Genomic DNA, 25,948 nt, shown 5'->3' on the forward strand with positions numbered 1-25,948 from the left:
ATGACGAAACGCAGGTGCCAACTGCTGCGGCGTTCAGCATTGTGGAGACCGACAAGGAGGGCAGGGGTGAAGACTGGGTGGAAGATGATGTGGAGGACGATGAGGTCCTCGACCCCACATGGAATGAACGTCATGCAGGTGACCTGAGTAGTTTGGAGGAAGAGGCGGTGGTCGCACAGAGCCACCAGCACAGCAGAAGAGGGAGCAGGGTGCAGAAGCGGAGCGGCCGTGCCCTAGACACTACGCCCGCTACTGCCCAACGCAGCAAGGGAACGAGCGCACCAAAGTCAGCTCAAAGGAGTTCTCTAGCGTGGAAGTTCTTTAGAAAATGTGCTGATGACAGGACACGAGTGGTTTGCACCCTGTGCAATCAGAGCTTGAAGCGAGGCATAAACCTTCTCAACCTGAGCACAACCTGCATGATCAGGCATCTAAGTGCAAAGCACGAGCTGCAGTGGAGTACACACCTTCAAAACCAAGAAACGTCTCTGGCTCATCCTGCTTCCTCTTCTGCTGCAGTCTCGGCCGCTCCAGCCACATCTGTAGTGATACCGGCACCTGCCACCCCGCAAACAGACGATCTGTCAGCAACACCACCACCTGGGTCACCAACAACCATCTCCACAATGTCCCGTGGAAGCGTTCAGCTTTCCATCTCCCAAACACTTGAGAGGAAGAGGAAGTACCCCCCTACCCACCCGCGATCCCTGGCCCTGAATGCCAGCATTTCAAAATTATTGGCCTTTGAAATGCTGTCATTCCGTCTGGTGGAGACGCACAGTTTTAAAAACCTTATGTCGGTGGCTGTCCCACAGTACGTCGTGCCCAGCCGCCACTACTTTTCCAGGCAAGCCATCCCTTCCCTGCACAACCAAGTGGGGGAAAATATCAGGTGTGCACTGCGCAACGCCATCTGTGCCAAGGTCCACCTAACTACGGATACGTGGACCAGTAAGCACGGTCAGGGGCGTTATATCTCCCTAACGGCACACTGGGTAAATGCAGTGGCGGATGGGCCTGAGGCGGATAGCAATTTGGCGCATGTCCTTCCACCACCGAGGATTGCAGGGCGCTTCAGTTTGCCTCCTGTTCCTAACTCCTCCTACTCCGCTTCCTCATCCTCTACCGCCTCCTCATCCGGACAGCGTAACACCTTCACCACCAACTTCAGCACGGCCAGGGGTAAACGACAGCAGGCAGTTTTACAACTTGCCTGTTTGGGGGACAAACCACACACCGCGCAGGAGTTGTGGAGGAGCATGGAACAGCAGACAAATGAGTGGTTGCTGCCAGCGAGCCTCAAGCCCGGCCTGGTGGTGTGCGATAACGGGCGAAATCTCATAGCAGCTCTGGGCCTAGCCGGTTTGACGCACATCCCTTGCCTGGCGCATGTGCTGAATTTGGTGGTGCAGAGGTTCCTTAAAAACTACCCCGATATGTCAGAGCTGCTGCAGAAAGTGCGGGCCGTTTGTGCGCACTTTCGGCGTTCTCACCCTGCTGCTGCTCGCCTGGCAGCGCTGCAGCGTAACTTCGGCCTTCCCGCTCACCGCCTCATATGTGACGTGCCCACAAGGTGGAACTCCACCTTGCACATGCTGGAAAGACTGTGCGAGCAGCAGCAGGCCATAGTGGAGTTTCAGCTGCAGCACGCACGCGTGAGTCGCTCTGCGGAACAGCACCACTTCACCACCAATAACTGGGCCTCCATGCGAGACCTGTGTGCCTTGTTGCGCTGTTTTGAGTACTCCACCAACATGGCCAGTGGCAAGGACGCCGTTCTCAGCTTAACTATCCCACTTCTATGCCTCCTTGAAAAAACAATTCGGGCGATGATGGAAGAGGATGTGGCACAGGATGAGGAGGAGGAGGAGGATGAAGAGGTAACATTTCCAAGGCTTTCAGGGCAGTCATTCGCAAGGGGCTCCGAGGGTGGGTTCCTGCACACGCAAACGCCAGGGACGCAATTGTCCAGCAGGGGCACAGTTCTGGAGGATGAGGAGGATGAGGAGGAGGAGGAGCTGGAGGAGGAGATGGAACCATGTTCACAGCAGGGTGGCACCCAGGCCAGCTCATGGCCATCACTGGTGCGTGGCTGGGGGGATACAGAGGACACGGACGATACACTTCCCACAGAGGACAGCCTTTCGTTGCCTCTGGGCAGCCTGGCACACATGAGCGATTACATGCTGCAGTGTCTCCACAACGACCGCCGAGTTGCCCACATTCTAACTTGTGCTGATTACTGGGTGGCCACGCTGCTGGATCCCCGTTACAAGGACAACGTACCGTCCTTAATTCACTCACTGGAGCGCGATCGCAAGATGCGCGAGTACAAGCGCACGCTGGTAGACGCCATGCTGCTGGCATTCCCATCTGACAGCGGGGCCACAGTGGAAGCACAAGGCAGAGGAGGAGGAGGAGGAGGTCGCCAACGCAACCAGGGCACCGCCAGCACCTCAGAAGGCAGGGTTAGCATGGCCGAAATGTGGAAAAGCTTTGTCAGCACGCCACAACAAACAGCAGCACCAGCAGCTCAGATGGAACGTCTTAGCAGGAGGCAGCATTTTACCAACATGGTGGAGCAGTATGTGTGCACACGCCTACATGTAGTGAATGACGGGTCTGCCCCCTTCAACTTCTGGGTCTCCAAATTGGGCACATGGCCTGAGCTTGCCCTTTACGCCTTGGAGGTGCTGGCGTGCCCTGCAGCCAGTGTATTATCTGAACGGGTATTTAGCACGGCTGGGGGCGTTATAACAGACAAGCGCAGCCGCCTGTCCAGAGACAATGTGGACAAGCTCACGTTCATTAAAATGAACCAGGCATGGATCCCACGGGACTTTTCCGTACCTTATGCAGAATAGCAATGGATACCGACCTTACCCACCCATTGTTCCATTTTTGCTCTTTCTCACTCTTTTGGGGTGTACCCTCATTTAAAATTTTTGAAAAGAAGCAGTGTTGGCTACCTCGTCCTCCTCCTCAGGGCCAGATTAATGTAGGGGCTATTGGAGCTGCAGCTCCAGGCCCCTACCTTTTATATAGGCCCCGGGTTGGCCATATTCACTGTTACCGCTCTTCTGTCACTTGTAAACACAGAAGTCTGGCTTCTATGCTCGCTTCCCCAGGCAGCACCCTCAGAACCTCCCCACACAGCGTGAAGGCCGGACAAGGAGGGACAGTTGGCGATGCATGGATGTGTTTATGGGCTTCAGAGACAGCATCCCATGTTGAATTAGGCATGCATGGCTGCACCCTTCCTCCTCTGGGTGCATGGCAAGGCACGGCCCTTAAGGCCCTTCAAAATCCTCAGCACCAAGCCCATGATGCTGTTAATCCGGCCCTGGTCCTCCTCCACCGCCGCTTCCACCTACACCGCCCATAGGTGTGCGCAGCCTATTGCATTAAGGTGTGCACCCCAAAGTTGAAATACACATGCATGTGTTTGCCAGCAGGGAGAGTAATGTATCGGGGCCATGTACCTGTAGGCAAGGAGAAATAGAGCAGAGCAGGTCCCAGGGAGATCTTTCCCATCTCCTCACTGGCAATGCTATGTGCCCTAGGTGATTAGGGTGTGCCCAGGCACACCCAGCACACCCTGTGCGCACGCCTATGTCACCGCCACATCCACCACCACCTCAACCTCCCTCCTACTCCATATGGGCCTCGTCCTTCAGAGATGAAGAAGAACATTGTTTTATTTTTCTGTTTTTTTTTGTTGTTTTAAGTTATTTCCCTATCCACATTTGTTTGCAGAGCACTTGCCATGCTCTTAATTACGTTTTGCTGCCATTTGCAGCACTCTAGCCCTTTCCTTTGGTGTTTTAGAGCCATTTTAGTGCCTTAAAGTTCGGGTCCCCATTGACTTCAATGGGGTTCGGTGTCCGGGAAAAGTTCGGTAAAAGTCCGGGACACGGACCCGGACTTTTTTTTAAAGTTCGGCCGAACCCGTCGAACACGGACATCTAGGTGTCCGCTCAACCCTACTTATGAGGAGTTTATGTGTAATCTGTAACTGTAAATAGATGTGTGTCAATATATGGATGAGGTATTGTATTTTGATTTCAACTAATAGTTGATATAAATTGTATGAAGTTAAGTTGCGTGAAACCAGTCTGCAGGCAATAGTAATTTGATTAGCAAGTCCTTTTGAATTGTAAGAATGTGGTTAGGTTGGGATACTTTTTATAGACATTACGGGGCCTAGGTAATAATTGATAATAGGCTGTGTCACTTCCCTTGTTATCTCTGCTCCCATTTCAAAGACACTCTCTTTAGATATGCAATAAAGGTGGCTGTCTGTTCAGGGATGGCCATTTTGCCCTGGAGAGGACCTAGCATGATAAAGCCCCCCCCCTCCCCCCAGAGAGGAGGGCTATCGAGAGGCTGCAATATGCTAAATATAGGGGATTGGGAAATTGTCCAATCCTGAACGAGATACGCCCAGAGGGAGGAGAAGGGTAAGATTGCTACACCAATCAGAATGGCTCTAAGCAAGGTGAGATAGATCTATATTAGTGAAGGTGGGAAGGAGAAAAAAATATCTTTGAATCAGCAGACTAGAATGAAACTCTCATGAGAATGGTAACTTTGAAATGTACCTCCTGCACTTATCATCTAACTGCCTGTTGTATGTGTTGTATGTCTGGATGTTTGTATATTCGTGTTTGAGTATCATACTCTATATTGGTTCAGTTAACCTAAAATATTTTCCACGGACGCCGAAAAGGCGTTCGACAGGGTGGACTGGGAGTTCCCTATTGCCACCCTCCAAGCTTTTGGTATTGGTCCCCGTTTACTCCATATGATCAATGCATTATACTAAGCACCCACAGCCCAGATAAGGGTCAATGATATTCTTAGTGACCCCTTTACACTTTCCAATGGTACTAGACAGGGCTGCCCCCTCTCCCCCATTCTCTTTGCCATGTCCCTAGAGCCCTTCCTTGCCCATGTGCAAGCCAACCCCTCCCTCCATGGCATCATGGTCGGATCGACGTCGCACAAATACGCCGCCTATGCAGACAATATACTTTTTTATGTTCAACAGCCCCTTATCTCCCTCCCCAACCTTCTTTCTGAATTCCAGCAATACGGTACATTATCTAACTTCAAAATTAATCTCTCAAAATCTGAAATTTTGAATATCTCTATATCTCCCACACTGGCTTCCTCCATGCATCCATCCTTCCCCTTCAAATGGCAACCTCACTTCCTCAAATACCTAGGCATCCACCTCACCGCTAATATTGATGATATGTCCCAGGTTAATTATATTCCTCTACTTAACTCAATTAGATCAGACCTCCATAAATGGTATAATCTTGCTACCTCCTGGCTCGGCAGAGTGAATGTGATCAAAATGAATGTGCTGCCCAGGGTGCTCTTCTTGTTCCAAATGCTCCCATTCAATGTACCTAGTCATTTTGTAAAGTTATTGTCTTCCCTGGTGATGCATTATGTCTGGCGCCGCTCACACCCCCGAGTGGCTTTCTCCCTTCTCTCGCGAGTTAAGCCCCCGGGGGGGGGGGGTTATAACTATATTATCTCTCATCAAAGACATTCAGGGCTCACCGGTCGCGAATGACCTGTGGAATGTCCTTTTCCACGACACCAAGATATCACCGGCCCGCTACCGCAAATCCATTACTCCCCACCTGCTAAACGTGGCTAAAGCTCTCATCCCTAAGTACTGGAAACAAACCACTGCTCCTCCCATACACCAATGGTTGAGTTCTGTCGATCGCATCTACCACCTAGAGGACATGACCTTGGACTTCAGGGGTCTAGCCCCACTTGTGCACAAGATCTGGGCCTGTTGGTTAGCATTCACCCATTCCTTAACCTATGCTAAATATATGTCAGTAGTTTCTCATTGTTGTTACCAACCACAAGTTGTTTCCGGAAAATGCTTACTGTTTGTTATACCCTAAGTATACCCGTGTATCTTTTTGTCTTAAATGCTATTTACCAATACATTTATCTTGCTGTTTTGAAGCTTTCACTCATGGTCAAAGAACTCTAATTTAACCCGAATATTGTCAGAGGGATCATAAATCTCTTAGTGTCTTCTATACAGGTAGTGGTCTGAGATTAGGAGCACTTTCTTAAAGGGATTGCTTCTAATCTCAGCTTGTTACCTGTGTAAAAGACAGCTGTCCACAGAAGCAATCAATCAAGCCGATTCCAAACTCTCCACCATTGCAAAAGAGCTGTCCAAGGATGTCAGGGACAAGATTGTAGACCTACACAAGACTGGAATGAGCTACAAGGTCATCGCCAAGCAGTTTGGTGAGAGGATGACAACAATTGGTGTGATTATTCGCAAATGGAAGAAACGCAAAATGAATGTCCATCTTGTCAATGATCTCAAGGCAGCTGGGACCATAGTCACCAAGAATACAATTGGTAACACACTACACCACGAAAGACTGAAATCCTGCAGTGCATGCAAGGTCCCCCTGCTCAGGAAAGCACATGTACAGGCCTGTATAAAGTTTGCAATTAAACATCTGAAGGATTCAAAAGAGAACTGGGTGAAAGTGTTGTGATCAGATGAGGCCAAAATCAAGCTTTTTGGCATCAACTCAACTCACCATGTTTGGAGTAGGAGGAATTCTTCCTTTGACCCCAAGAACACCCTCCCCACTGTCAAATATGGAGGTGGAAACATTATACTTTGGGGGTGTTTTTCTGCTAGGGGGACAGGTCAACTTTCCAGCATCAAAGGGATCATGGATGGGAACAAATCTTGGGTGAGAATCTCCTTCCCTCAGCCAGGGCACTGAAAATGGGTTGTGGATGAGTATTCCATGGCTTGACAATGACCCAAAACACACAGCCAAGGCAACAAAGGCTTTGCGCAAGAAGAAGCACATTAAGGTCCAGTCTCCAGACCATAATCCAATAGAAAATACGTGGAGGGAGCTGAAGGTTTGAGTTATCAAACGTCAGCCTTGAAACCTTAATGACTTTGAGAGGACTTGCAAAAAAGAGTGGGCCAAAGTCCCTCCTGAGTTGTGTGCCAACCTAGGGGCCAACTACAAGAAATGTTTGACATCTGTGTTTGCCAACAAGGGTTTTGCCACCAAGTACTAAGTCACTGTTTGCAAAAGGGTCAAATACATATTTTATTTATTAAAATGCAAATCAATTTTTAACTTTTTTGAAATGTGCTTTTCTGTTTTTTTTTTTTTTGTTGTTGTTGTTGTTATTTTGTCTCTCGCTGTTAAAATAAACCTACCATTAAATTTATAGACTGATCATTTCTTTGTCAGTGGTCAAACATGCAAAATCAGCAGGGGATCAAATACTTTCTTCCCTTACTAATCTAATTTGAATTGTATTTTCTAACCAGCATTTTGTCAGGATTAGTTCTACCATAATTGTTAGTTGTGATACAGATAGTGCTTACCAAATTAGCTTTGATAGAAAATTTGCATTGTTTTCATTTAATATTATATTAAAAAGTCATCCAGTCAAGTTATGGCTTAGCTGATTTAGTTATAAAACCTTAATGTAGTTTTCATCATATGGTTGTAATTTTAGATGAAGCTCTACAACTCTGCACTTAACTGATGATTACACATAGAATTAACATTAATTGCTTTGAATGTGTGGACATACTGTAATTCCATTGAATTAATTTAATTAGACTGTTTGCAGTAACAGTAGGCGGGTGAAGTTAGTTAACAAGGAAATTAAAGTTTCCAGGATTCATTTCAAAACACATTCTTTGAGGCACAAAAAGGGATAATAAGTTATTTTCCTGATTTTATTTTGACCTAAAAAACAGGATATTTTACAGAACAATGTACTTCTTAATCTAAAAGATCTGCCTGTCTGTGTCACAACCATGAAGTGCTGGGACCCAGTGCAGCTTTTCTTTACAACTTTGAAGACATTTAACTGCAGTAATTTATGACTGGGTGGAAGGTGGAAGGGTGTGGATCTTTGTTGCTGATAAATCTCAACAAAACAAGACAATGTGCATTATCACCTAGATGATAAAGATTCATTCAAACCTGTGTGTCTCAAAGCTACAAAGGGGTCAGCTTTGAAGCTAGAGTCAAGACCTATATACTGTATGCATATATCAACAATGAACGACAGCATGAACCATATCAGGAATGTTTAATGAATGTGATGTTACAACTTCCCAGAACATGGGGATGTATTGCCACATGCAATAATGTTTGTCTTACCCATCTTGAGGGCACAATGCTCTGTTGAAATACTGTATAGAGTATATACATTCTAATTGGATTAAAATGTTGGTGTAAATACGGTAAGTAATTTAGGATATTTTCTTTGCACCAAAGAACATTACATTACAAAGAGAATCCCTTTTATAAAATGTATAACTTTAATGTGTGAAAAACGCATTACAAATATTGTACTGTATATGGGATCGAACACTGATGTACAGTAATATCATTGAACTCAAATGCAAAATATCAAAATATCAGGAAACATTGTTGCTTTTAATGATGTTGAAGATTGCCTTTTTAGGAGAAATCCATCTGGACAGTAGTATTTAACTGAATACCGACATTGATGTTTTGCGCAAAACATCAGAAAATATTGATAATTTTATTTGAGATGAACATCATCTCTACATACAGAGAAACAGCCCACCAGTCTATGAGTGCTTTTTGTCTTTTTATGCTCAGATCAACATTTATGGATCATTTGAAGTATCCAAAATGACATAAATGGATATATGCTTGTCTCTTGCACTATAAAGGAGAAGAACTGTTTACAGTCATATGAACTGCTATCCTAGAGCATGAGATGTTCATCCTATCAATCACTGTTGATATATATGATATATAAATATGTAAAAGGTGTGTAAAATATGCAGCAGGTGCACTCAACAATATTTACAGTAGGAGGAATTTTCCAACATAGCTTATTCAATGTCAACATTTTGGTGGGGCACAGCCCGACTTTTATATGTGAAAGGTGAATAAGACAGCCAGGCAGAGGGTGAAAATTAGGTATTTTAATGTGTATTTTATGTGTTTGTTTTTTGTATAATAATAGTGTATAATAATAGTGCTTTTAAGGCATCCTTGATTCACCTTGCAATTGTACCTCTGGTTGGACTCTTAAAGAGTAGCAACCATTGTGGCATTTGAGTTGTGGGAAAGATATAGGTAACCTATATTTCCTCATTCATTTCTTAGTAAAAGCCTGTAGTTCAGTAAGGATGTAGCTGATACATTTTTTAGTGATATCCCCATACCCAATTTGACAAAAGCTCACATGGATCTCATGGATGAGGAATTTTCAGAATTGGAAATCAGACAGGCTATTAAAAGTTTAAATCCATCCAAAGCTCTTGGTCCAGATGGGTTTATCAGGCCAATATTACCGAAAATTCCAAGAGATTCTGACCCCACATCTCTGCGGCTTTTTTAACACAATCAGACAGGGTCAAAACCTCCCAGTTCAGGAGAACTCAGCATACATACATGTAATCCCAAAACCTGAGAAGGATCATGGGACTTGCGAGAATTATAGCTCAATCTCCTTAATAAGTACTGACCCTAAAATCCTGCCCAAAATTATAGCAACCAGATTGTGTTCTTTCCTTGCGCAATATATACACCCAGACCAGACAGGGTTTGTCCCAGGCCATCAAACGTCAGACCAAACTAGAAGGGTCATAGACATCATCTCAGCGATACAATCTAATTATGGCGGGAGGGGTCCTAGAAGGGAAATGTTATTGTCCTTGGTTATACATAAGGTTTTTGATTCCTTATCGTGGGATTACCTGTTTGATTTTTTAACACAATTTGGATTTGATGCACAATTTCTTTCGGTATTTAGGGTGCTATATAGTTCCCCTACAGCTTCCTTAATGATAAAGGGTTATTCCTCGAAGCCCATTTCCATCCAAAGGAGTACTCATCAGGGCTTCCCCTTATCACCGCTACTTTTTCTTATAGCATTAGAGCCACTTGCAATCAAAATCCATACTTTCATTGATATTAAAGTTATAGAATGCGGAGGTGAGGAGCATAAGTGTGTCCTCGTTGCAGATGAAATGTTGATGTTGATCTCGTCACCTATCATGACCCTTCCTAAAGCCCCGTACACACGTACCGATTGTCGGCCGTAAATATTCGGCCGACGACCGATCCGCCGATTGTAGGCTTGTTAGTATGATGCTTACGACAGCCGACAGCGCACTTTCGGCCGAAAAGAATCTGTCGTGTAGACATTAAAATTTTTGTTGGCCAACACCAGAACGGCCGATTGTTCGCCAGTCAGTACAGAATTCGGCTGACAATCAGCAGATTTGCAAGACTGGGCATGCTCAGAAAAGAAAAAACACACGGAAAGTTAACCATCACATGACATCACTTCTGCAGTCGGCTGTTGTTGGCCGACAAAATTTGTGTGCAGTCTTTTGCAGTTTTCAACAGACACGACATCCCTGGACAAAAGACGGCCGATCGTTTGGCCGACGATCGGTACGTATGTACGGGGCTTAACCTGTATGCATTGCTAAATTATTTACAGCCATTTCTGGTCTTAAAACTAACCAAGTCAAATCGCAGGCCATAAATATGTCTCTAGAGCAAAGCACGCTCTCGATCCTTAAACAATCATACAATTTTATTTGGCATTCTGAGGCACTTCCATATCGATAGGGGGTCGTTCCTTAGGCAGTAGCTATAGGATTTGGGAAATTAATCGATCTGGGTTTGCATGTGCCTCCACCTGCATCCAAATAGTGTGGGAATGATCAGAGTGAAATTTAGTTAGCTGGGCTAATTGTGCCGCGTAAAAATATTTAAATATATCTAGTGCTCCCAGTCTACCTCATCTCCTGGGAGTAAACAATTTACGCTTATTCCCCCTAGGCCTCTTGTTCCCCCCAGATAAAGGTCAATATTTTCTTTTGGAATGTTAGCATTTTGGACCTGACCAATGCTACTGGCAAAGTACGGAATAAATACCCAACTTCCCCCCTCTTAATATTTACCCTTTATTTCTTTTCTCTTCTTATTCTCTGATGTAATCTTTCTCGAGTCTTCCTAAATAAACCTTAATAAGGAAATATCCTCTTAAATAATGAATACAGTTTATCAAGCAATGTAGGGGGTGTCTCTCTCCTGCTGGAGGGGTGGGTCCCCTCCAGCGGTTGCGAGATTGTGGTCAGGTGCACATCTGGCCCATGAAGGTGGTGGCCACCCATGGGATTGGAGCCACAATACGAGTTGCTATGGTTTTTTTTTTATTGTATAAGGAGCTTACGATGTGCCTTACTCATGTGATATCAAGAATCTACACAATTTTTGGGGATAGCCCACAAAGCTAGAATGATTAATATAGTTTGAGAAGACTTTTATTCTCTTGACAGAAGAAAATGGGGGGAAAAGGGAGTTAAAGAAAAAAGGAAGATAAGAAGAAAACTCCTTTTCATGAATGCTGGTGGGCATTCAGTCCTTTAATGTGTGTTTGTGGAAGATATGAATTCTTTGTTTTATCATTGTATTCTCTTTGTTACTGTGAAATTCTTTAAAAAAATTATGAAAAAGAAAAAAATCTCTAAAAAAGCGCTTAGGACTCGGGCATAATAGCACTAGCAGATAATAGAGATAAGTCAACTTGCATTAAAAAAGAGTTTATTATTCATAAATAATAAGTCCATTAGGAGCTCCAACAGTAGTAAAAGTAATGGACATAATCATAGCACATCAGCCTCATAATAAACACTCCACCAACCACAAAAATGAATCAATGGGTGAAAAAAACTACTTTAGCCCATGGATAAGGATGTAGAGGCAATCCTGTGGCTGGACACTGAGGTATCAGGGTGGTCTGGTAGGTGGCTATTATGGGGACAACCCGCTGTGTCTCCGGTGTGGAGAATCCGCGGTAAGGCCGCTGCAGCAATCCGTGTTGGGGATACAGCCTCTAGGCTCTCGGTAACACTGCACATCAGGATGAAAACACAGGGAGGATGAGGGAGATGCGAGGTGAAGCTGAGAAGCCTGAACATGACGTCATGGGCGGATGTCAAATCATTATAAAAACAGAATGGTGTAGCGCTAAATTATGAATGACAAACACTTATACTGAATCTAAGTATGATGTTAACATATACAGTCCAAAAAATGAACACTGAAGTCCACAAAGGAAGGTATTGGCTGAAACAGATTCCCAGGAAAGGAAAAGCTCCAAACAAATGAAGAAAGGTGAAGATCAGGTGTGCCCAGGAGTAGAAATGAATCCACCAAACAATATAGTGAGAGATGGCTCCTTACCAAGTAGCTCTTGCCACTAGATTATAGGTGGCTGAACGCTCATATGAAAGAGAGATCCTCCAATGTAGTGGAATGGCCAGGCAGGAGCATAGGTCACTCTCTCTGGGGACAACCAATCATAGGTCACAGGGATATCCAGTGTATAGCCATGGAAATAAAAAGGGAAAACACTCCCATAGTGCATTACCAATGTATAACTTTAATAAATAAAAAGGGATGCACTCACATGTAAAAACTTTGTATGTCAGCGGAACAAACAATGACATGCAGCCGCAGCGTTCCTGCAGAACATTCCCCCTCGGATCATGGGTCACCCGGCAGTATGGTGGAGACCTAACGCTGATGATCCATCCAAACACCAGGGACCAATACGAACTCTCGCGCCGTCAGGATAAACCACTACATGTTTCGTGATAACTCACGTCCTCTGGGGGTTGGTCCTAGGATGTCAAATCATTGACTGTGGGTAATGGTGGAGATTAACTTAATAGGGCTCAGTTGAGCAAAACACATTGTAATGGTGACCATCCAAACAAGTTTCTGCTTGTCCATCTCCCCCATTCCCAGCAGTCAATGATTTGACATCTGCCCGTGACATCATCTTCAGGATTCTGGCTTCTCGGCTAAATATTTAAGTTTGCTGAACAGAGGATAGTTGATGCACTTAATATAGGGGTATTTAAATATTTATTTATTTCAGCTACTGGCTTGAAGATGTTAGGATCAGGGGCCATACTATCTGTTTTTTATTTGAAGATGCAGAATCTGCACAAACTCTACTTTGTGCGCATGCAGAACCTATGAACCTATATACAGAGATTTACAATATACTATATACAATATATAATATACTATATACAATATACTATATACAATATAGTCCTTTGGTACACTTAACTGTTGCAGTGCCCCCTGGCAGGGGACAGAGGCTCACAAGGGCATGAAGTCCAGGTACCAGTAAGTCATCACTAGAGAATCCCCCAAGGGATGATGGCTGAGAACCTATGTGGCCCTCAGTTTTTTTTGCTGAAAACTATCACCAGGTTGCAGCCCCCATAAGTTCCCAGTGGGTAGTGCAGTATGGAAACAGTGGGTGTGGTGGAATATTAGATAGTAGTCAGATCCAAGCAGAAAGAAGACCGTTAGAAGCAGAGATCTTGGCAGGCAGCATGCAGAGGTTAGTCAGGCAGTCCAATTTGGCATTGAGTAGACAATAGGAACAGTTATAGAAGGAAGAGTAGTATGGTTTAAGCAAAGGTTAAGAAAAAATGGCAAACAGAGGGTAGTCAGGCAGTTTGGGTCAGCAACAAATAGGCAGTAAACAGAGTAGAAGACATGAGAGTAATCAGGCAACCTGGGTCAGCTTTTGTATTATAGCTCTCAGGTAGCTTGTAAGAAGACACAACAACCACCTGTTTTCGAAGGCTTTTTCCAAAATGATTTAAATTGTGTTTTAATGAAATAAACTAATGGCTCTTGAGTGGAAACAACAAGAAAACTGCAAAAAAAAAAAAAAATTCCATGACATTAAATTCAGTTAGGAAGCTGTTGCTTGAAAAGGGGAAAATAACGGAAAATTTCTTATCAAGTACTTACCATAATTTTCCTTTCCTGGTGGACTCCATGGCAGCATACGTATGGGTAGCTCCGCCTCCTCTCCTACTCTATAGGACCCAACTCCCATAAAGACAGGAGCCATGTTCCATAACTAGACTACTCCAGCAGATGGGAGGGAACTCCTGCTGCAATGGAGTCCATCAGGAAAGGAAAATTACAGTAAGTATTTGATAAAAAATTTCAGTTTTCCTGACAGATTCCATGGCAGCATATGTATGGAAAATAACTAGCCATAAACACCAGGTGGGCAACTGCTGGTCAAACATAGAAAGGTTTAATTTGCACCTTCAACTGACAAAACTTTTAAACCAAAATTAACAGAGGACAAGGAAGCAGGTTCGACACAATAATGTGTCATAAAAGTGTTGATCGAGGACCACGAAGCTACTTTGCAGATTACCTCAGGTGCCACATGCCAGGAGGCTGCCCAAGACGTAGAGATCCCTCTGGTGGAATGAGGAGTCACTGCCTCTGGAGGTGCCAAGCCCCTGGCTTTATAAGCCCACTGGATGGTCTGGACTATCCATGATGCAATTGACCTTGAAGAGGCACGCTTAGAAGAGCACAAACAGGTGGTCAGACTGACTGAAAGGAGCCGTGACTTTCAAGTATAATTGTAGTACTTAGCCTAATTATTAACGATACCTTAGGGTTTGAACCCAACATTGGGACCATTATTAACGGTCAGGAAAGAAAGACAAGAATGATTCCTTACATCCTAGAGCGCTGATCTCCGACACCCGTTTGGCTGATGTGAGATTCTTAATAAAGAGCGGATCTCCTTGTTCCAAGTTAGTCAGTGAGAGAAAATCTAAGACCAACGGGAGGTCCCACTTAGGGAACCTAGGTTTTCTAGGAGTTCTAAGTCTCGTAGCCCCTCTGAAGAACTGGCGAATAAGGGGATGCTTGGCCCAGGCAGTACCCATAAAGGCGGAGATGGGCGAGACCTGGACTCGAAGGGAGCTCACTGTCAAAGGTAATTCTAGACCTGACTGAAGGAAGCCAAGAACATCTTGAACCTTAGGGTCGGTAAAGGAGCCGGCCGTATTGGCCACATAATCCGTGAACCTGGACCAAATTCTCTCATAGACCTTGTTAGTACTAGGATGTCTGGCATTTAAAAGTGTAGACACAGCTTTAGCTGGGCAACCTAGGGCCTCCAATCTTTCCCTCTGAAGGACCAGGCCCTCAGGTACAGCTGTGCTGGGCAGAAATGTAACAAGGGACCCTGAGATAGGAGATCCGGCCTGTCGGGCAGAGGTACTGGGTCTCGAAGACTTAGTTGCAAAGTAGGGGAAACCATGGCCTCTTTGGTCAGAAAGGAATGACCACCACAATCCCTACTCTCTCCATCCTGAGTCTCTGCAGAAACTTGAAGGTGGCTGGGATTGGGGGAAAGGCATAAGCTGTAAGGAATTCCCACCGATCTGTTAGGGCTTCTATTCCGTAGGCCTGGGGACAATGCCATCTTGAATAGAACTTTCCCTGTTTTGCATTGCGTGGGGAGGCAATCAGATCCACTTCTGGACGGATCCCCAGAGAGATGATCCAGTTTAAGACTTCGGGATGAAGGGACAATTCGTTGTTGCTCCATGTTGAGGAGCCATCCAAATTCCTGGAAGAGTGGCAATGACTTGGACCTCTGCTCTTTGATCTGATCCAGATCTTGTGATAGTAATAGCAGGTCGTCTAAGTAATGGTAAAGATGAATCCCCTTTGATCTTATTAGGGCTACCAAGGCCAGAGTGGTGGCCAAAGAGTTTGGAAAAGACTTGAGGCGATGTTGTAAGCCTGAACGGGAGACAGGTGAATTAAAGATGGTGCTTGTCTACCGCAAAGCGGAGACATTTCTGTAACTCCCTTGCCACTGGCACATGGAAATAGGCATCCTTCAAGTCTATTGACACCATCCAATCTCCCGACTGCACGACCTGGCGGATTGTGAAAAGTGTTTCTATCCTGAATTTTTCCTTTTTGATAAAGGAGTTTAAGTCTTTCTTTAGGATCATAAAGAGAGGGGATTAAAGACCTTTAAATTTCTCTTCGGCTTGAACCGAAAAAACAGCTGCACTCTAGGTGACTAGAGAGTCCACATATGAGAGAAGAATCGCCCTTTTTTCCTCTGACCGAGGGAGGGCCGTAGGGACAAACCTTAGAACGGGAGGGCTGTTGAAAGTCCAGACATGGCCGTGAGAGATGATTCTTATAGTCCAGCAATCTTTGATCGAGGTTGACCAGACATGCAAGAACAGGAGTAGGTGGGCGCCTACCTGCACCACCTGGGCAGGCCCAATATCAAAAAGACTTTGTGGCCTCACGGCCACCTGAGGATGCCCCTTTTGAAAATTTCTGGCCTGTTTGGCTGCCTTTCCAATTTTTCCTGAATTCACGCCCAGGCCTGTAGATACGTGCTTCCCTGGCCCGGTCTGAGTTCTGGCGTGGAGTTCTTCTCCGATCCAGCAGCCAGCGATCCTGGGGGAGGAAACCCGACTTACCGCCTGTGGCACGGGTGATGGCGCTGTCCAGATTATTTCCAAATAGTATAGTCAAAAGGAATCCTGCACCATGCCTGTTTAGAGGCAGGGTTGGCCAACCAGGGGCGCAGCCACAGGACACGCTTGGCCATTACTGATGACAGCATGACCCTAGCCACTAGGCAGATTATATCAATGGACGCCTCGCCCAAAAAAGCTGACGCCAGTCTCAGTTCCTGAATCACGGAACCTCTGGCCATTTCTTCGGAAATGCTTCTCAACGTGGCATCCACATTGTCTGTCCATGCCTCCATGGCTTTGGACATCGCTGCTAGGGCCAAACCAGGTTTACAGGCCATACCGGCCGATATGTGAACACTGCGGGACAGACTCAGGCTGATTACTATCTGCTGTGATATGTGCTTGTTATACATCAAATGGGTGAGTGCATAATTGTGTGTATACCCAAATAAAGGTTGTTTAAAGATAATGCACTATGGGCCCATCCCTTTTGTTTAATATCCCCCAATACATGTGAGATGCGGGACCTATGGGAGTCTGAATAGGATTGTACAACAACATATTGAAGCGGAAGCGCTGCGAGCTGTATGATTCTGTGAAAGGTCGCAGTGGTCCTTAACCACTCACTGCTCCAGATCCACTTTTGTCCGGTAAGAGGCAGTATATGGTGGCTGGGAATTCACTCTGTCTCTGTCGGTTTATCACCTGGGTGGATGTCCTATTAGTACCTCCCACATCTTGTATTGCTGCATTGACACACTATTGCTATCAAGATTCTCCAGTTTGCATATTGAGCAATTGATTGCATGTGGACTGATGGGACTTATTCTTCACTAGTTTTAGCGCAACTCTATTTTTGATATATACAGATTTACATACCAGTGTTTTGAGTTTGCGGCTATAAAGGTGCTGGTATTTATTGCCTCCTATTTCAATGCCTCCTTCACTGCTTTGACTAGCGGAGGCACCATGGCAAAGTCAAAACCTGTGCCTTGATCTTCAGAATTATCCTCGCTATCTGAGGAATCCTCTGAATAGCAGCTTGGTTGGGAAGGACCTGGCTTTGATTCTTCCCTTGGAAGGGCGCCTGGAGCCTCAGGCAATTGGCCGGACACACGACTTGGGTCCCAGTCCCTGAGGGACTCCTGGACTATCCGCCTGACCAGCGACTCAACCGGTTGGTCTTTGCCTTGTCTCTCTTTGACGGCCCGGGAATAGCAGATGTTGCACAGAGACCTGCCATCTGTAACATGGGAACCACAGCCCCAGCAGGAATTTTCCCTGGCATGGTCGGAGTGTCGGGCTGGTTGAGGACTGGACGGACTGGAGTTGTCCACATGATGCCTGGACCTTGATCTGGGTCTATGGCGTCGGGACCTGAAGGGGTGACTATGTTTAGGTGGTGACTGATCCCTGGCTCCATGTGCCGAAGAACATTATCTAGACCTAGAGGGGCTTTTGGGGGAAAAAGACAGGAAAAGGAAAAAACACATACAAGAAAAAAGTACAGTCAGGGCTAAGGTTAACCAATCCGCAGACAGGCATAGGTTAAAAAAAACAATCTTACCTACTGTGCAGGGACTGGTCACTAGGGGGCGGTGAAGGATCCATTGCAGCTTCAATGAACAGCCTGCAATGGGGAGAGAGTGAGACCCGACACATACAGTTCACCCCCCTCTCCTCACTGCCCCCTCCCCCTGGAGTAAGGTGATGAGGACTTACTGATCCATCCGCTTAGCAGAGCAAGGGGAGGCCACCACTAAGCCCACAGACATCCCAGTGTTATACAGCTTGACAGCTGTTTAAATTCCCCGGGAATTGCTCTGGCTCCGCCCCCGAACCACTATGCGCTCCAAGCCTCATTCTCGTCCACCATTGGAAACAGTCAGACGACCGGAGGGAGGAGCCCAGAGCGGTGGTCTGGAACACAGGGCGTTCCAGCCACCATTAAGGATCTGGACAGCGGGGAAAAAAAAAAATTCTGCCCATGTTCACCCACTCAATAGCTGGGATTTCTGGATTGCCATCACTCTGCAACACCATTACATCCTCACACTGACACGCCATCAGGCCGACACGAATTTGTCCCCTAGGGAAAAGGAACATGGCTCCTGTCTTGGAGCAAAGATTTATGGGAGTGGGGTCCTATAGGATAGGAGAGGAGGCGGAGCTACCCATACGTATGCTGCCATGGAGTCTGTCAGGAAAATGTTTTTTAACCACTTGCTGAACGCCAGCAGTACATATACTGCAGCAGGTGGGCTCTGTCCTGTGAAACAACGTAATTGTTGCAATTGATATGCCATCTGAGCTGTGCCGGTCAGGGCACATATTATGTAAGCCTAACTATTGATGAGTGTGGTGACATTTTATTCCGATAGGAAAAAGAGAGGTGCAGACCTATCCAGGTTTTCTGATTGCTGATAAGGCTGTATGGTCCCTAGGACCTTGGACTTCTTGTGCGCAGATTTATGAGTCTTATCACGAGGTGGAGCACTTGAATCAAAATAAGAAGGCATGGTGTGGTTGACAGCATTTATTGAGCACTAATTTGGATTATTTCATCTGAATTTTTTTTTATAACACAAACACTGGGGCACCACAGCGGCTTAACAACCACTTTAAGTATTGCCCTTTTATAATCAACTGTCTGCTGGACACCTGTTTAATGAAAAATTAGACTCACCTGTAGTTGAATTGTTGTTAATTAGAATATTGTTGCCTAAAATTTACCTTTGCTCCTAAGACTTTCATTGGGGTGTATTCATTTTTGCAACATGGTCTTGAATTAAATACTTTTCTGTGTGTAAAGTGTGTAAAAATAAACAAATCTTGGTTGCAATCAATGGCATGCATTTGTGGGAGTATTTTGTAGTATAGTGTCCCATAGAAAATGTTGATTCTGAAATGTATGCTGAGCACTGTATGCCATTTCTGTGGGCACAGAACAAAATTTACCTTTATTAGTATTTTTTCCAATATCACTAGCTCTTTTAGATCTGTGATGGTATACAATTGACCAATATATAATACTAAAATATTGAGAACTCAACTGCATTTGAACCTAAAAGCAATAGAAATATTTCATTAATGTTCATGATTGACAAAATGGGCTTTTGATATTGTAAGCAAAAGTTTGCAGACATAAAACTTTTCCACATTTGGTTTGCAGTACTCACAGTCAAATAAAGAATTATGTCTTATTCTGAGAACCACCAACATTTTGTTATCTTGAGCTGTTTTCCCCAAATTAGGAGATGTATTATTTATTCAAATAATTAAAGAGGTCAAAGACGATTCTTGGGTGCTTGTGAAACTGCATAATTTGTAAACTGGGTGTTTTATGTTGGATATCAGAGAAGACCCCCTAAATTCTAATACATAAAATAGAAAAAATGATATGTTCTCTGCTGTATCGACCAGCTATATTCTATTATTGAAGAAGAAATTCAGGCACAACATAAAGTTCAAGAATAAGTAAGCAGATAAAAAATAGTGCTGTAGACCTGTGTGGTAACATTCCATAAAACTGTGTTCCTGTAGCAGGGTCTATTATTTCTTACTAGGTTGCATTACTTCTCATTTTTCATACCTGTTAATCTTGCAGAAATACAGTGTATTTATCCATTCACGTCAGATGAACAACATATGAATAAAATTATATATAGATATATATACTGTATATATATATATATATATATATATATATAAATTATAATTTTTTTTTTTTTTTACTGTACATAATTATTCTCCCCATCCCTATGCTAAAGAGAGAAAAGCAAGCAGAAATGTTTGTATTTCAGCCTGGGTGGCAACCCTATATACAATGGAAGAGTTACCATAGACACCCTGGAACAGGAAGTGTGCTCAGGGCTGCTGAAGAGAAGCCACAGGGCCCCATACAGCCAACCTGACAGAGCACCCGCCCAAATAAATACAGTTTACTATGCTTCAGTTAAGAATGAGCCCAGTGAGTGATCGGTACCAATCACTCATTGTGTTCATTCAGGAAAGGAAGGGGTTGGTAAAAATGACATATTTACTGGACTCTTCCCCCACTCTCCATCCTGAAGAATTCTATTGTGTGCTTGTGCACCTGCCAGAAGAAAGAAGAGAAGGGAAGCCAGCAGCACTTCCGGGGTAGGGGAAGCACACAGGGGGGCCTGGCAGTTTAAAACTTATGGTGCGCAGGGAGTTTGAGCAGTGTGGTAGGTGGGGGTGGGGGGGTGGGGGGGTGGTCAATTACTGGAACCAATACACTTTACTTTATTAAGAAAACAGGAACACCGTCACAGGCAATTACTTTACAATAATTTAGTTCCACAATAAAGAACAATACATTAAACTAGCATCAGCATAACTACCACATGGTGGTAAAAAAAGCTGCCATAAAGGAACATTTACCAAAGCAAAATCATTGTTGAAAAATACTGTACAGTGGGGAGAAGGTCCTTTTAATGGACTTCATGAGCGACGTGGAAAAAAAAACATTTCTTTAAATTACATGGCAGGTACCTTTTAGGTTGTGTATGACATTACAGAACAGTACAATTTTCATGCACTTCGTTTGGCATAAAATATTTTGGATGAAATTGATTTCAACTTTTACATTTAGCTCAACTTAAAGACTTGTATACAGCAGCAGTTGGTTGTAACACCTATTTTTTTTTTTTTTTTTATCCAGCGGTAGTATCAGCCACAACAGATTTCAAAGCTGTAGGAAAGCCCTCATATTTGTACTAATTTGGCCAGTGACAAAATTGTAACAGAAAAATAATGTAGTCACTATATTCAAGTGTATTGTTGGGCTGTGCTTATTGTATGAGTTGCCTTTAATCTGGCCCTGCAAGTATTGATGTTATGAACAGCCCTCTTCCTTTAGTTCATGATCTTGGCAGTCTAATGTTAACATTGACCCACCTACTGTCAATTTTTTTTTGTTAAACATTATGCACTGATTTATATTTATTACAATTTTCATTTTTTTATTTTTGACATTGTTTTAAACTTTTTGACCTGCCCTAGTCAACAAACATGGGCACACATGGCAAGGCTTTATCTAAAACACAAGTTATCATATCTTGGACTACTAGATGTTAAGGATGTACCACTGGTTAGGCATGGCATGCACTTGAAAAGTATCTGGTAGAGTACTGTGAGAGTGCCATCATCCCAAAGTATGTGAGAACAAGTATAGCCTCCAATCACAGGGACTATTATGGGCACAATGGACAAACGACCTCTGAGACAAGGATTTGTAAAAAACTTCCTGGCCTTGCTGGTCTTGGGCTCAGTCCTATCCACGGCCATGGATGTTTCCATGTTGCCTTGGATTGGCTGACTTTACAGGCCTACGCGTGTCGTCACCATAGGGCAGCTGTTAGTATCGGAACCGTTGCCGGAGGACCGGCCGACCATCCATGCGCTGTATGCCGCTTTGCGGCTCAATTTTATGTAAGTTTTTAGCCTTTTGTTTAATACATTTTTAAAACAGGACATGGCGTGCAGGCATGGGTTTGACTGCGCCCCACATGGGACCCTTTTGGGCGGACAATTCTTTGGATCCCTCCACTCCACATTGCTTCATTCACATGAAGGACAACATGGATGCACTTTCCTCTCCATAACTTTATGTGGTCATTATACACTTCATTACCCATCCTTGCATCACTACCTACTTGGTATCACTGTGCTATTTCTACTTTTTCTTTCTCTCACTGACCTATGTATTTATTTCACTTCATCTCACTTGTCCACTTTCCCTAGCACCCATTTTTTATTTCATTCTGTCATATAAACTTATATTCTTACACATCTGCACTTTTTTCATTTTTTATTTCTTATTTTTCATTTGACCCTCCCACCTTATTCACTTTCTTTCTTTCTTTCATTTTTCCCTTTTTTATTTCTCATATTTTTCTTGTTTCTTCTTTTTCCCTACTCTCTTTTCTTTTCTTCTCTATGCTTCTTGTCTGTCCACTTCTTGCCATATTCATACGGTTTCTTATCTATACTTCTTTTTACTAACAATATCATGTTTTGCAGCATCTCATACATATATCTGAATACATTTTTTATATACTATATTATATTACATATATATTCATACAAGTTTTACTTCCTGCGATCATTATTCATATATGTTTTTTTCTAGCAGCATTCATGGACATTCTAGGACATCTTTCCATTTTTTTCTTTTGGCTCTATTTTGTCCCCCATCTGCTTCCCATTGGGATGTCTTCTCATCTCATGCCTCCAGCTCCCAGGCTGTGCCCCCTTTCCGCCGCCTGGGAACTACAGGGCTTTTTTGATAATTTTGGCTTAATACACTTGTAAGTATGTTACTTCTGCATAGGGTCTTTGATGAGTTTGCATACCTACTAGATACCATGTCATATATTCCTTTACTTGATTACGTTATTTTATGTACTCTCTAGACCCGTCCATAGCATCCACTCCTGAAGAAGTGAGATATTCTCACGAAACGCGTTGAGCTTAAGATGCCTCAGTTTTCCCATGCACTGTTTTTGATTGTACCTACAAGTATGTATATATATATATATATATATATATATGTATGTTTTTATATGTTACTTTTGATGTACATATGGCCACACTTGACGATTTGTTCTATTATTAATAAACTATTTTACATCATACATCTGCCTGGCCCCTGTGTGTCCACTTCATTTAAAGTCCCAGGGCAGCCTTTTTTCCCTTTTGGGATGTTTTTGCATATTATGTTTAGGGATGGAGGTGTGATACCGGCAGTACCGGACCTTTTTATCTTGTTTTTGTATCCTGAACCCGGGTGGAAGACACCCACATGCCCATTATGGTCTGTTACTGCCCTGGCCTGATTGATCATTCTTATTCAGAATGATTCTTTATATGTATTTCTCCTTACTTCATGTTTGGCCATTTCTCATATACTGTTCAAATATTGCTGCCTTGATGTTCCATCTGGTGCTGCCTTTGTTGGTGGTTTACTGGTACACTCGGGGAGCTGCGATATGCTATTAGGGGAGGATCTTCCTCCCCTGCTGTCCCCTCATCATACATCTGCCTGGCCCTGTGTGTCCACTTCATTTAAAGTCCCAGGGCAGCCTTTTTTCCCTTTTTGGATGTTTTTGCATTTTTAAAACAGTATTATACTATTGGAGTCCTTTCCTCTCCTTATCCCTGCCTGTAAAAACCATCTGTTTGGAGCACCCATCGCCGCCAGGAGGTAAACGCCAGCCGCAGAATACATCCCCGGGAGCAGTGTGGAGTAAGCAGGAGGATCCTGAAGTGCATACCCGCAGTAGTGTTGGAGCTAATGCTGTCACCTTACAGCTGGAAGGTAAGCAGGTAGAGCGGCTACATCCACCCGGGATCCTTGTGCCCCCCTTCTCTCTTTGTGCTATTTACCACTGTTGGTTTGAGAGACCCTTGTCTATGTGGAAGAGACAGTTAGAGGGGGCTCTGTCCACCTTGTCTCCTTTTGAACTTCACCCACGGATTGTGTTATTAGACCCATCAGTGTGTTATTCAATACTAGGAGGAGTCCGCTTTGGTTGCTCCTATTAGCAAATGATGTGCCTGAATGCTGTCTGTCTTCAGTGAATACCAACCTGAGCTTTTATGTTTGCCTATTATAAGTGACTTTAGATAATTTTTTGATTAATCACAATTAGAAGACCCATCACTGGGCTTTTACCAAATATTTATATGTATTTAATTTTTCTTTTTTATGCAAGCTATTGATATATATATATATTTTCATCTTTATTCAAGAGATTTTAGACACAATTGTTAATTTCCTTTTTATCGCATCAATTGTGCACCATTTATGCACCTTCTTATTGCATCTATTGTACACTTCTGTCACTTCGTAATACATATTTCCCCTATTTTCAGTCACCTTTATACAATCATTAATTTAAACACTAGTGCACTCTATTAATTTGATCCACTACTATATGTAGATACTGTAAATGCTTTATGATATATCTGTGATTTTATCTGATATCCAGCACACTATTCTGAATAGCGCAGCACCATCTCCTCTTTATCTATTTGCTTCCTTTGACATTGGGAATTTTTCATTCTCTGTGTTTGCAGCTGTTCCATAGAGATTACTTTATGGAGTTTGATAGCGCGTGGGTACCCCCCGATTTTTTTATATATATACATATATACATATATACATATATATATTTTTGTGTCATGTTAAAGAGGGCCTTTAGCACAGTAAAGGGGGAACGTGTGTCACGCCGAGCGCTGGGTCCTGCAGCGTCCCCGGAGCACTTGAGGCGTGCTGCGGGTAGCGGCGCTCCGGTCACCTTCCCCGACCGTGAGCACCGCTCCCCCGCACCTCCTTTACTGTCTTCCCGTGCGGCGGGACGTTCCCGTTCGCGCCGCACACTCACCTCCCGCTCGGTCCTCGCTCTGTCTTCCTCCCGGCGCGCGCGGTCCCGCTCCCTAGGGCGCGCTTGCGCCGGAGCTCTGAAATTTAAAGGGCCAGTGCACCACTAATTGGTGCCTGGCCCAAATCAACCAAAACATATAAAAACCCACTTCCCCTTCCTGTCCTTGCCGGATCTTGTTGCCTTTGGTGCCTTGAGAAAGCTTTTGGTGTATCGTTCCCTGCCTGTGTATCTGACCTTCTGCTGTTGCCCCTGACTACGAACCTTGCCGCCTGCCTTGACCTTTTGCTCCGTCTGACCTTGCCTTTGCCTTGTCCCTCTGTACCGCGCCTGAATCAGCTGTCTTTGAGGTTGAGCCGTTACCGGAGGATACGACCTGGTTGCTACCGCCGCAGCGGCGGGCTCTGGTGTAAACCGGTAGTAACTTAGAACCAGTCCCCTGGTACGGTCCACGCCAATCCCTCACTGACACAGAGGATCCACCTCCAGTGCAGTCACCTGCCGCTAGTCCGGACCCTGACAACATGTGACTGAGAAGATGACTTTTAATATGACTTTTAATATAACTAATTAGAACTGGATCACAGAGGAAACCAAACACCTATTGGAGATATTACTGATAAAATTAATACATACATTTTTTATACATATTAACATGTAGACCAAACACTTTCTCTGTTTTTGTTACTGTTGCTGCTGCTGCAGCCACCATTTCTACTTCTTGGCACCTTGCTTCCTCTTTCTCCTTCCCAGGGCTTTTTTTCTCAGAGAATAGGTGCAGGAACTTCCCCATTTGAGTCACCTCTTGTCTCTGCCCCCTACCCATTTCTAATCACCATTACTTGGTTCTACCCCCTACCCACCTCCCAGTATTGACCCTTTTAGAGAATAAAGAACCATATATAATTTTGTGGTGCTAAGTCATTTGTATGGAAGTTGCTATTGATAACAAGAAAGGACGTAAAATAGATCCCCTGTAGCCAGAAACAATACCCCCCCCCGCAACAATAGACCCCTCAGCAACAATAGACTCCAAACAGCCAGTATCAATAGACCCACCAGCAGCCAGCAACAGTAAATCCCTTTCAGAATTAATTTCGTCCAGCAACAATATATCCCCACTAACAACAATAGACCCCCCTGC

The sequence above is a fragment of the Pelophylax lessonae genome (genome assembly GCF_965119305.1).
Source record: "Pelophylax lessonae genome assembly, chromosome: 3".
NCBI lineage: Eukaryota > Metazoa > Chordata > Amphibia > Anura > Ranidae > Pelophylax > Pelophylax lessonae.